We start from the raw sequence: 13,144 nt of genomic DNA on the forward strand, positions 1-13,144 counted from the left end.
AGGTCTGCCCGCCCCTGCTCCCTGTTGGTGGCTTTCTGAAGGCGTCCTCCCTCCTCTTCACCTGTATTGCTAAATACAGCAGAAGAGGTTTTGAAGAATGGGTTCAATATCTCGGCTGCTTCAGACCGTCATTAATGCCCTGCTGCCTGATTCGTTAGCAGGGCCTCCTGTTTCCAGGCCAGTGCCTGCTGCCTGGTGCCGGCAAAGCCCTGAGCCCTCAGCCATTCTGATGGAGCCCTCTGGACTCTGCACTGCCAGCCCTGCCGCTGTGGCTTTGGTCTTGGGTCCTGCTCCCTTGAGTCTCTGCTGGCGTTTCCTCTCCAGGAGGTCCACAGAGTCGGTACCCATCGTAGCAGGGACTTCACGGGTCCTGGTGTTTCCGTTCCTTGGCAGAACTGCAAGGCTTCCGACCTGCAACTCTTCCACAGAGAGGTGGACCTTGCAGGTGGGTTGTCCCTTTGCTGTGTGAGAGGTGGTATGTGTGCACCTGCTTCTTGCCGGTTCTCCAGGAGGGACTTGAGCCTGTGGGCCTGGTCCCATGCCAGTCTCCCTCGGGCAGCCCGTGACTTGGGACGTCAGCCCCTGCTCCATGTCGGATAGCAGACATCTGACCTGAGGTCATGGAGGAGCATTTCCTCCATCTCTGAAGGAGCAGTCCTGGGCAGCAGGGACTCTGGCTGCTCTGTTCTCTGCCCCTCCCTTACCCGCTATCCCTAGGGACATAGATGCCACCACTGTTTCAGGGACCCAATTCCACTCTGGGTGTCCTGAAGGCAGAACCTCGACCAAAGAGAAATGCAGGTGAAACACACCCTCCTCAGGCCTTTCCCCCACGGGCTGTGCAGAAGGTCATAGTGTCCCTCCTGAGGAGGCTGCTGGGACAAGGACCCAGGAGCAATGGGCTGTGCACGTGCTGGGGGGACACGGGGTCTGGAGGCAGGGGGAGGGTGCATTATCCCTGGTGCTCCTCTCTCCTCTGGCACCTGCTTCTTGGCCAGAAGGCCTGGCCTCATCTGTAAGGGAAGCTGTCCTTTCCCAGAACCGTTCTCCCTGAATGAATTCTAAGGAGACATGAAAGGCAGAGGAAGGGAAGGGAGGCCGGAAGCTCTCGCGCCCATAGGCCTCTATGCTGGTGGGCGCCCGGGGGCGGGGAGGAGTTAGAGCCTTAAACTGGACATGAAATTGAATGTGGGACAAGACTGCACTTTGAGTCACTCCAATTGACTGGAAGGTTTTGAAATCTGCCCCAAATGTCACTGAGAGAAGGGTGTGATTGAAGGGAGTGGGATGCCATATGCATTTGGAATCGGGTTGGACTCAGTGGGTTCCACACAGTGTCCCTGTGCAGAGCTGAAACCAGAGGTCAAGTCCATGGGTCACAGCACCAGAGGGCCAGGGCTGAGAGATGGGAGAGGGACATGTGCAGTCAGCAAGGTCCAGGTCTGCGTGGACAAATACTAGGCCCAGCTGGGTGGATGATAGAGAGGCCCAGGACAGCAGGTGCAGGCCCAGGGTCGGAGTAGGCCAGGCCTACTCTGAGCAGGGAGACTGGCAAGGCACCTGGGCTCACTTCAGGGTCAGCCCTCTCCTGGTATTTGGTAAATGATGGCCAGGCCCAGGTCCTAATGCTGACAGCAGCAACCAAAAGCCTCTTCCACTTCACGCCAGCCACATGAATTGTGTGTGATTATCCTCCTGTTAGCATCTCTGATGAAGACCTGGGCCCAGAGAGGGCGTAGGCAGCTGGCTGCCCACCAAGCCCAGCTGCCCGGGTGGCGTTCTCAGATGCTGCCAAGGGCTGCCTCGCAGGGTGGCCCTCCCAGGGTTTTCTCGCATCTCTCCCCACCTGGTGGTGGGGTACAGAGGCCTCCGAAGTCCTGGGGCTGGGGGTATCACGAGAGAGGGGCTTGTCCCCAGATTAGGCAGGGAGGAAGCTGCCCTCCAACCTGGAGCCCTGGGATCGAAGGTTCTTCAGAGAAACAGGTGCAGCAGGATTGATGTAGGCACAGAAGGAGGAGCTGGTGCACATGGTCTGAAACTGAATGGCTCCCTGTCCCAGCAGGGAGGCAGGAGCAGGTGCCTGTTGCCTCTGGTCCTCTTAGGCCCTCAGTGAGTTGGATGATGTCCACCATGTTGGGGAAAGTGACCTGCTCTGAGTCCACTACTGCAATGCTAATCTCACCCAGAACTGTCCTCAGGGACACGCCCGGGAGTGTGCTCGATCTGTGCCCTCTGTGGTCCACTCACATCAACAGAGAATCCCCCCTCCATGGTCCTGGAGGCCTGATGCCAACCCCCACTCCAGGTGGGACAAGACCTGGGTGGGGGTGAGGTGTGCCCAGCAGACAACAGACAACTGGTTTCTTTGCATGGAATCACAGACGGGGACAGGGCTCCTGGAGAGGCCCTGGCTCACCTACATCCTTGGTAGCTCAGGGCCTGGCCTTGGAAATGAAGGCGGGTACAGAAGAGACGTGTTGGAGATTCCGCTGAGCTTGGGAGCCATGTGGGACACTTGCACCCTGTGCGCACCCGAACAGCAGCAGTGTGGCAGGCGTGGCCACACTCCCTTGTTTCAGACCCTGCCCTCCTTCGTTTCACCCTGGCAGCAGTCTGGTGGATGAGGGTCCCTGCCAAGCTCGCCCTGTAAGTAGAACAGTGTTCCCAGGGGCTGGGCACCTTGCCAGGGGTAGCAACTAGAGAGCAGCAGAACCCGGCTCCCTCCACCTGCCTGGCCCCCGAGCTGCTCTGGACCTCTGTGCCCAGGTCCCCTGGACCACGCACTCAACAGAGAAGGGCAGTTTCCCAATGCATTTCCTGCATGTGCACCCCGTGACAGCAAGGGCAAGTCACCTCACCCGTGTGGGGGTGGAGACAATGTCGTACTCCGGTATGTCGTCCCCACCAGGGACTGTCTGGCTGCCCTCCTCTGCCCTACGAGGTAGTGCTGCCCCAGGGGTCGCAGGGCCTTAGGGGAGGCCAGGACGCTCTGACCCCAGTTTCATCTGCTGTGTTGGCCCCGTCACAGGGACCTCACGGATCGGAGTGTTCGTGTAGAGAGGCAGGCAGCCACCAGAAGGCTTGCTCTTTCTGTGGAAATGTCCAGTCACGGATGACCGTGGAGAGGGGTCAACCCTCTGCCAGGGTGGTGAGCCAGGCGGCTGTGGGGCCCAGGAGCGGCAGGGGGCATGCTGTCAGCAGAGTTGGCGCGGTGAGTGGGCCCCGCCCGTGATCCATGGGGAGAGAGGATGCCTCAGTAACCTACTTGCCGGAGGTCGGGAAGCGGCCCTCGTTGGCTTAACAAGGTGAGGAGCGGGAGAGGGAGCCAGGGCCATCTGGACCTGCCCAGCGTGCAGTGCCTCTTCCCAGAGCACAGAGGATGTCAGAGAGGCAGGGGGCAGCAGAGTGGGCCAGCGACTCTTGGAAGGTGTCATTCATAAAATATCGGATCACCGTGGACACAGCACACACCGAATGGTGGTGACAGGTCCTGGTGGGGGTGCCGGATGGGACCCCGTCTCCATTCATCCTGACTCACCCAGCTCGGGCCCTGTGCCACCGCAGCTCTTGTTGGTGTGGACTCGGGCCACGGGAGCAGATCCAACGTTTCTGAAATGAGCAGAAGCGGGTGCTGGTCATGGGTGCCCACTCCGTGAAGGGTACCACGTGCATTAAAAAATACTGTTCCACGTTTCTTTATGACGAAATAAAATGGAGTCTCAGCCAAGAAGAAGATGGCAGACAAACCCTTCTCCTAAAGCTGTTTTCTGACACATACAGGGTTCAGGCTGTACTGGTGGCCGTGCCCAGGACTGCAGGTCCATGGGGCAGTCCTGCAGGGGTGGGCAGCAGTGGGCAGGGGCTGTGGAGTGACATGACCTTGGTTCCTCAAAGCCATGCCTGACCCACCTTTGTGCAGAATAGATGGAGACCGTCTTTGCCCCAGAGAGAGAGAGGACAGGCATGGCCAGGGCTAGTGCAAGGTCCATCCAGAGTCATGGCCACACCTGATCCCTCTCAGCCAGCTCTGCTTACAGAACCTTCCAGACCACATCCCAGTGAGTTCTGCCAACCCAGCTGGAGAGACAGAGGGAAAGGGGAGCCTGTCCCGGCCACAGGGTAGGACGCTGTGTCCCCATACCTCACAACACGGCCCCTGCCATCCTCCTGCTTGGGATTTGGAATGAGACCCGGAGGCTCGTGTGATTTCTTCAGGATCTTCAAATCCGAAGGGAGTTAACACCCGTGTTGGATCCAGACACAGAGAGAAATGAGGACTTTTTGCAGACAGGGTGGAGAAGCAGAGGGAGCTAAGAATCCCTGGGAGAGTGTGCGGAGAGCCCCATCCCTGTGGTCAGACCCTGCTCCTAGCCCCCGTGGGCCTGTGTGTGCCTGCCTTGGGTTCTGAGCCACCTGGTAACCACCACTAAACCCACTTTGACCTTCGTAAGTAAGAATATTTCTTATGTGCCGTGATCGAAAACTGAGGCAGAAGGTTAACCTTTAACCACGTCCTCCCAGTGTGGTGGTTCCCGGCCTCTTCCCACCTTCCCCCCATGTGCCCATCACTGGGCTAGGGGCTGGGACATTGACATGACACACAGCATGCACTAGGGTGCCCAAGGGTGTCCTCTCCATGCCCGGTTAAATTCCTAAAGAAAGGAAATAGCGGCCCTTCCCCCCAGCAGCTGCGTCAGCATCACGATGTGGGTGACACTCCCCAGCAGCTGCGTGGGGGCGCCCAAGGCGGGTGAGGGCTGAGAGTGAGTGGAAGTGACGACAGCCTTCACTTCCATGCTTCTCCCTTGAACAGTGCATTTGGGAAACCGTTTGAGCTCCAGGTAAAGCAGAGCCAAGCGGGGAAGATTCGCCTCCCTTGGCTGCTGCAGCTGAGGGGTGTGCAGAGGGACGGCCCAAGCTCCCGGGATCCTTCACACCTGGCAGCAGAAAACTCTTCCCAGGCACGGTGCTTCCCTGTGGCCTGCCATGGCACCCATCCCCTGGACTGAGAACAGGTGACAGGACAGCCAGTGCTGTGGCCTGGGACTCACCTGTCCAGGGGCAGACAGCATGGGCTTGTCCTGCTGCTTCCTGGGGCGTACCCTGGGCTTCTGAGTCAGCTGAGAACAAGTCTCTGACTGGTGCTCTGGTGCTCTGGTGCTCTGGCCATGCTTTGAGAAAGCAGAGAGTCTCTGTGTCCTCCTGACACCCCCAGGCATTGGGGGAGTCTCTGTATCCTCCCTGATACCTCCAGGAATGGGGGGGTCTCTGTATCCTCCCTGACACCCTCAGGCATTGGGGGAGTCTCTGTATCCTCCCTGATACCTCCAGGAATGGGGGGGGGTCTCTGTGTCCTCCCTGATACCTCCAGGCATCAGGGGGAATCTCTGTGTCCTCCTTGATACCCCCAGGCATCAGGTTACACTATTTATTTTTATTGATTTTACTATTTTTTAAAATATACGACAACAGTGGAATGCATTACAATCCTTATTACACATATAGAGCACAATTTTTCGTTCTGTATATAAAGTATGTTGACATCAGTTTATGCCATTATACATGTACTTTTCTTTTTGCATTACAATTCTTAATACACATATATACCACAATTTTTCATATCTCTGTTTGTATATAAGGTATGTTGACACCCAATTCAAGTCTTCATACATGTGCTTTATATAATGATGACCATCACATTCCACCATCCTTACTAATACCCTTCCCCCTCCCTTTCCCTCCCACCCCTCTTCCCTATCTAGAATTAATCTAATCCTCCCATGCTCTCCCTCCCTACCCAACTATGAGTCACCCCCTTATGGCATTTGTTTTTTGGGGATTGTCTAACTTCACTTAGCATTATCTTCTCCAACGCCATCCATTTACCTTCAAATGCCACGCTTTTGTTCTTTTTTAATGCTGAGTAATATTCCATTGTGTATAAATGCCACATTCGTTCACCAGTTTGAGTATCCCATTTAATTGTTTGAAGTTCAAGTATTGGCTCCTCAATTTTCAGACCACAGAAGCAGTCGCTAGATGGAAATGACACCACCACCCCCCTGCCACCCCACCCACCCACCCTGCGGCCAAGAAAGTCCACGCCCAGAGGCTCTGGGTTCCTGGCCTATGGGGCCTTTGATTCTGGGCCTGTTCACCCCATGTCCAGAGGTCAATGTCCCACAGACATTCAGGCTCTGGGACAGCTACAGGTGAATTTGGGGGAAGAATCTGCCCCTGGATTGCACTGGTCCACTGTCCCCGCAGCCTGTGTCCACTGTGGCGGGTCTCAGGCAGCATCCCACTTCGTGCTGCTTCTGGGCCCGGTTCAACGGCGGGCATCCCCTTTGTGTGCAAGACCAGGTTAGGGCTCTGGCAAGTGAGGCCCACCTTTCCTCCTGGACTCAGGGCTCTTCCTTGGACACCTGCCCATTCCCCGGGCTCCCCGAGGCTGCGGTCTTTCTCTCCTGGCTGCCCACCTGGCTGTGAACCTGATGCCTGTGGGGTGCCTAGACCACACTTCATGTCCCTCAGGCGATGCACTTTCGGGGACCCTAGCGGAGCTGAAGGCCTGGGTGACAGTCCAGTGCTGCTGCTGGTCTCGGGAGCCAGGATCTGCCTGCCAGGCCCCACTTGTTGCCTAGCTCCCTCCCAGCAAACTAGGTCTGGTCCAGCTTGCTCCAGACTAAGGTCCCCATCCCTCCCTACCAAGACCCGTCAGACTTGCAGGGCCTGGCTTTCATTATGCTGCTCACGACCTGAACCCCTGCAGCCGCTGGCCTGCCTGCCATGGCCAGCCCTTACGGTGCATCCCACAGCTGCCCCCAGGTGCATGTCATCGTCACCTGGCCAACAGAGAGACTGTCACTGGAGGCCTCTGTGCTGAGTGGTTCCCAGGACTGTGCGATGGGACAGCCCAACAGAGAAGCAGGAGGTCTCTGAGGAACCCCACTAGGAGAAGCTGTTACCCCACACCAATGAAACAAATCCATCTTAAGTTGGTTACCAGGGTCAGCTCCAGGCCCCTCTCCAGAATCCTCTCCAGATCAAAGTGAAGCAAGGAAATGTCATAAAGCCACAGCCTGAGGTGGGATCGTCCTAAAGCACAGACTTCCCTGGTTCACCTGGTCTCCCTTCAGGCAACAGCATTTCAATTACTCTGGTCTTTAGCAGGGGAGCTAATATTTTTTTTGGCAGGATAAATGAGGTCTTTTCCTTTTTAGATATATATTTCTGCAGCTAACACCAAACCAAGAATATTAATGGCTCTCAGTCCAACGTTGATCTCGTAGAGCGCTAGCAAAGTGGTAGCAGGCAGCGGCACTTTTGCTGGGGGCAGCAATTAAGCAGGTGGAGAAGAGACTCGGGTAAGGCAGAGACTTGCGCTGAAATGAAATTACGGGAATCTGCCCTGTCAGAAGCCTGATTCCTGCCGAGATCTGAAGGCAAGCCTGAAGACTAATGGAACTCTGCTCCTCTAAACGCCGAGCTAAGTAGCTAACGAGCCCTCCGAACCCCGCCAGTGCTGCTGACTCCTGGAGCCCTTTGGGAAGGTGAGCGGATGGCAGAGGCCGGGGCTTCCCAGCTTGGGGAGAGGCGTCATATCCACTGGTCACACACAAATTTCCCATGCACAGGCCCCCAGGGGTTTCAGTGCCATAAGGGGCACCATCCCTTAGGCCTTTGTCCTGGGGAATGGCCTCAGGAGTGTAGGACCCTCACCCAGGGCCTCTCTGGCCCTCCAGGCTTATAGGGGACCACCACATCCCAGACCAGGGTCTCAACTCAGAACCCACAGAATTTAGCACGCATTAACTTAGACCGATGGAGCTCCCTAAACTGAAAATCCAAAATCTAAATCTGAAGCACTATGTCAGTGCTCAGAAGGTTCTAGATTTAGGACCATCTTGGATTTCTGATTTTCAGATTAAGAATGTTCAACTAGTAAAATCTTTGCAAAAAAATTCCAAAATCTAGAATCTGAAACATTTCTGGTCTAGATCATTTTGGAAAAGGATGCACAACCTGTATTAGGAGGTCAGCGGAGGAACAAAGGCTGGCTAGTTCCTTGAGACAGCATTGCTTTCTATGGGAGATCCAAAAGGGAGACAAATCACAGGGCAAAAGCTGTGATGCACTTATTTTCTACTCAAAATACAATTGGCCAACAAATATATGAAAAAAAAAAAATGCTCAACATCCCTAGCAATCAGGGAAACACAAATCAAAACTACCTTGAGATTTTTATCTCACTCCAATCTGAATGGCAACCATCAAGAATACAAATAATAATAAATGCTGGCAAGGATGTGGGGCAAAAGGTACGCTCCTACATTATTGGTGGGACTATAAATAAGGGCAGCCATTTTGAATGCAGTATGGAGATTTCTCAAAAAACCAAGAATGGAACCACCATATGACCCACCTATCCCCCTCCTCAGTATATATCCAAAGGATTTAGAATCAGCATACTATATTGACACAGCCACACCAATATTTATAACAGCCCAATTCCCAATAGCCAAGCTTGGAACCAACCTAGGCACCCTTCAACAGATGATTGGGTAAAGAAAATGTGGTTCATAAATACAATGGAGTATTAATCATAAAAAAGAATGACTTTATGGCATTTGCTGGTCAGTGGATGGAACTGCAGACCATCATGTGAAGTGAAACAAGCCAGATTTGGAAAGACAGAGTCTGAATGTTTTCTGTGATTTACGGAAGTTAGTTGAAAAAAAGGGGGGGGGGTAAAGAGAGAGAAAGGGAAAAACAGGGGGAGAGATTCCATCAAAATACAAGAAAGATTGGTGGACCAGATGAGGGGGAATCAGGAGCAGGCAGAAGCGGCAGCGGAAGGGAAGAGCAGCGGAGAGAGTCCGACCCCACGTTCCTGTGGACATGAGGGCAGGCCACAGTGGACCTCACCATCACAGACATCCACAGGACACTAACTATAAAAAACCACAACTCTAAGTGAATAGCGGAAAGGTCAGTAGAGCAGAGGGAAGGGCAGGGCAAGTCCTGGGGACTGAACTAGAGCGAATTATAGTCCATGCTTTTATAATTATGTCAAACTGCATCCTGATGTCAAGTATGAGGAAGAAGAAGAACCAAAATAAACAACCATAAAGCCGGCGTGTGTAGGAGAGTGACAAACTAAATTATCGAGGTGTTATTTGTCCCATGTTCTCTGGACCCTTGTGTCTGGGCGTGCTGAGCACAAGGCGCAGGGGCTGTGTCACCCATCACTTCTGTCCTTCCTGTTGTACCATTACACCCAAGCTGGGGCCCGCCACAGGCCGACCTGCAGTCGCTGGCCCAGGCCTGGGGTAGGTAGGAGTCCCTTCAAGGTGTAGGAAGGGAATTCACCCCACACGGGGGAGCCTGGGGCTGGGCCTGGGGCCTAATTCTTTCCAAGGAGATCCTGGTGGAGAAACTGCTTTCTTTCTCAAGTGTTGGGAATATTGTCCATTTAGGGACATCAGCTATAATCCCCCGCCCGGCTGGAATGTCAAACTGCCAGTGAGAGGAATCTTCCTCCAGCGTGCGTGGGCTTTCTGTGGGGTGTAGACATGACCAGGACCTAGGATGGCTCCTTCTGAGACCCTGAGACGATCAGCCGTGGAACGGGGCTGTGTGTAGGCTGTTCCCTGAGGCTGCCTGGGCTTTCCGGGCCTCTGCCTTCTCAGACTCCACTGGCCTGGGGCCGTCTTGGCCACATCCTGCTGCACACTGTCTGGCTCTTATTTCCACCTGGTGTCGACAAAAGCAGGGCTCAGCTCCTTTTCTCGAATCACTCCAAGACCCTCCCTGGGGTCTCCACGTGAGGTGCACTTCCTTATTCACAGCAGTGAGGGGAGCCACATCCAACGTCAGGCCTCAGGCTTTGGGTCAAAACCGCTGTCTCTCTGCCCTCTCCAGGCTTTGCCTTGCCCAGCCCTGTCCCAGGGCTGGAGCTTCTCTTTGCACACCCTGGAATCCTTCCTGCTCACACACAGAAGCAGCCGCTTGTGAAGGAACGATTCCACTCCACACTGACTCCGTCTTCCTCCTCAGGCTGGGATGCAGACTCTGGAGCTGTGACGTCCTTCCCCAGGAGCGTTCAGACGCTGTCTTCAAGAGCCTCACATCCCACTGCAATGTCAGTTAATGACCAACAGGGCTGGAGGGAAAGAGAACAGGGTCTGGATTAGGGCCTGAGTTCAGTCTCCCAGCTCTGCTCTGATAAACCTTGGACAAGTGACTTACTCACATAGCTCCCATCTGAAAAGCCGGGGTCACACCACACAAGGCTGAGAGTTGCCATAGCTGGAACTTATGTGTCCAAGTGGCTGACAGAGTGCCTGCATCATACAGATAGTGGCCAATGCCAAGGGCTTTTCTTTGGTTTTAACACTCCTAGCACCATAGGTGCTGCTAAGCAGACAGGAGCAGCTTGTTAAGATAGTGTGGAGTGAGCTGAACACAGGCACTTTTCCTTCAAAATGTGACCTTGCCGCATTACAAGGATGCCAAGATAGTGTAAGGGTCCGGCGAAGCGTCGGAGGAAGAGACCACCAAGAGACTAACTTTATGCAATGTGCAAGAGGAGTTTATTGGATCCGGTTCAGCGCGCTGAGTCCCCAGGCCGGCTCGCACAAAAAGGAAGAGCAGCCCAGGGCCCAGAGCAGAGGTTCAGCTGAGCTTAAGTACACCTTTTGGAGAGGGCGGGGGGCTTTGCATACATCAGAACAAATCAACAGGAGACGCGGGAAAATTGAACAACGACTCTGAGTCAAGATTAGCACATTTACTGGCGGGAACAGATTGGACGGGGGTGATTGGTTACTTTTAAGTGGGGGAGAATATTTAAACTGATTGGTTCTGGGCCCGTGGTGCCTAGTGCCAGGCGACTCAAAGTCCCAAGTTATCAGACCACCAGAGAAGTCAGTGAGAATGTTTACTGGGGCAGCTCCGGTATTGTCCTAACAGCTACAGAGATCAAAGGCTCCGGGGTAGCCGAGGAATTTAACATATCAATGGTCTCTTACTTTACAACCCAAGCCTTGCAGTTTAGAAACTTCACAATGTCTGATCTTTTACACTTTTACTCAGGCTCTGGGCTTAGAATCAGCTTAAAAATTTCACCTTTACAATAGCACAAATCTGCGGTCCATGGAAACCAGGCCCCCCATCCTGCTTGGGGCAGAGGCTGACTAGGCAACGCTCTGGGGCAGAGACTGACTGGGTGTCTTCCTGCCGTGTCAGGGCTTTGGCCCAGAGGCCCCATCACACATAAGCCCTTGGGCATCATGGGTGTCCTCCAGGAAGGGCTGTGGAGAGGGCAGAGGGGATGGTTAGAGGTGACCAGGATGGGGACCCTGGCAAACAGAGAGGAAAGGGGCAGTGAGCAGAGTGGAAATTATTCAAATCCAATCTTGTGTATTTTTATGAATGTCTGAAAGAATCACTAGGAAAACATCCCAGACATCAGAGCCTGTCCTCTTACCTTAAACGTGCACACAGGTGAGTTTTGTGTCTTGGGCTCCTAGGTGAGGAACACCTGGGCAGCTGCGTATGACCCCTCCTAGTGTACTGGGGAGGGCAGCTCCCACTCACAGCCCAGCGCATCCTGGCAGCTCGCCGTTGTGAGAATCCCCGGCCGCTAACCTGCTCTCCTGTCTCCAGGTGAGGGAAGGAAGGGTCTCACTGCCTGCCCGTCACACAGGGTCAGGGCCGACACCCATAACAAAGACAGGGTAGCAACACAAAAACATCCCATGCTTATTGGTCATGGTGTCATGACACGTGGGAGCCTTCAGATAGAAGACCCAAGACCCAGAGCCAACCAACAGTTTTTGAGCTTAGGTTTGATGCAGCATGTGGAAAAATAACAATGGATAAAGGAGTCCAGTCTCAGTAGTGGACTTGGGACAGCAGGGCTGTCCTGTAGACCCCTGGCCTCTCTGCAACTCCTGCCTCCCAGGTGTAGGCAGGAGCCTTCTCAAAGTTTCCACGACCCACCAGGAAAGGCAGGTCGGAGGATTTCACCGTGGGCAGCTCCAAGACAGAGGCTGGGAGGTCAGAGCTTCTGGACCTGCCTTGGGAGAAGTCCAGCCTGCTATGGGACAAGGTCAGAGGACAACTGCTTCTGAAGCTTCACGTTGGTATCTTTCTTGAACCCCACAATGCCATTCCCATAATGTTCTTGAAATGACAAAATTTTGCGAATGGAACATATCAGTGGTTGCCGTGGGCTATGGATGCAGGTGATGTGCGGGGAGGAGGGTGGTCCTAACCAGGGTGGGAAGCTGGCCTGGTTACCATTGAAGGCAAAGACGCCACACCACAGACCACACATCGTGCCTCACGGCACACGCCACAGGCACCCCACAGGTAAACCCAGGAAACGTAAGATCAGCGAGCCACAACGTGGTCCACCCTGCGCCGACACTCTGAAAGGTGCTCCCGCTGGGAGACTGGGGGAGCGCGCCTGCAGCCTCCCCACGGTTTCTCAGACTGAGTCCACAGGGACCTGACATTAAATTTTAATAAAAAGGCCAGCAGACCATATCCAAGTGAGGTTTTATTTTCATCAACTCATTACAAGTGTGAAAAGGTGAAAGAAAATCACAATGGAAGACTCATTAGGAGCTTTTTGAGGTGGCGTGGGGAAGTCCCTGGGGACAGGACTTGGCCCATCTCAGCTGGCGCCTGGTAAGGTGAGCCTTGGGCACCTAGACTCCCCCTGCATCTGAAGCTGCCGGCTAATGTAGTGGGTGCAGACACTAGACAGGGGTGATGTGGGGTGATCAGCCGGCGGCCCTGGGACTCCCTGTGCACATGGGCTGCTCCCCGTCTTTCTGCCCACTCCTCTACGCGGACTCCAGTGGGACCTCCTACAAAGGCATCTTCTGCCTTGCCTGCTTGTCTGTGGAAGCTCCCACTCTTTCTGCCTCCTTCGGGATGCTTCTTTATTCAGAGCTCTGTGAGCCCAAGTCTCCCCAACTGTAACTTCTAAGGGCCCCAAACACAGTTCCTCTGTTCTTACAGTTTCTGACTGAATTGATCCACAAAAGACAGACCTCTGTCCCTGTCCTTTGGAAATTCCCTGCTGGGCCCAGGCTGCCTTCCTCTCTCACAGCCCCCTCCCTCCCTTCCG

Source organism: Callospermophilus lateralis, chromosome 13 (genome assembly GCF_048772815.1).
Source record: "Callospermophilus lateralis isolate mCalLat2 chromosome 13, mCalLat2.hap1, whole genome shotgun sequence".
Lineage (NCBI taxonomy): Eukaryota > Metazoa > Chordata > Mammalia > Rodentia > Sciuridae > Callospermophilus > Callospermophilus lateralis.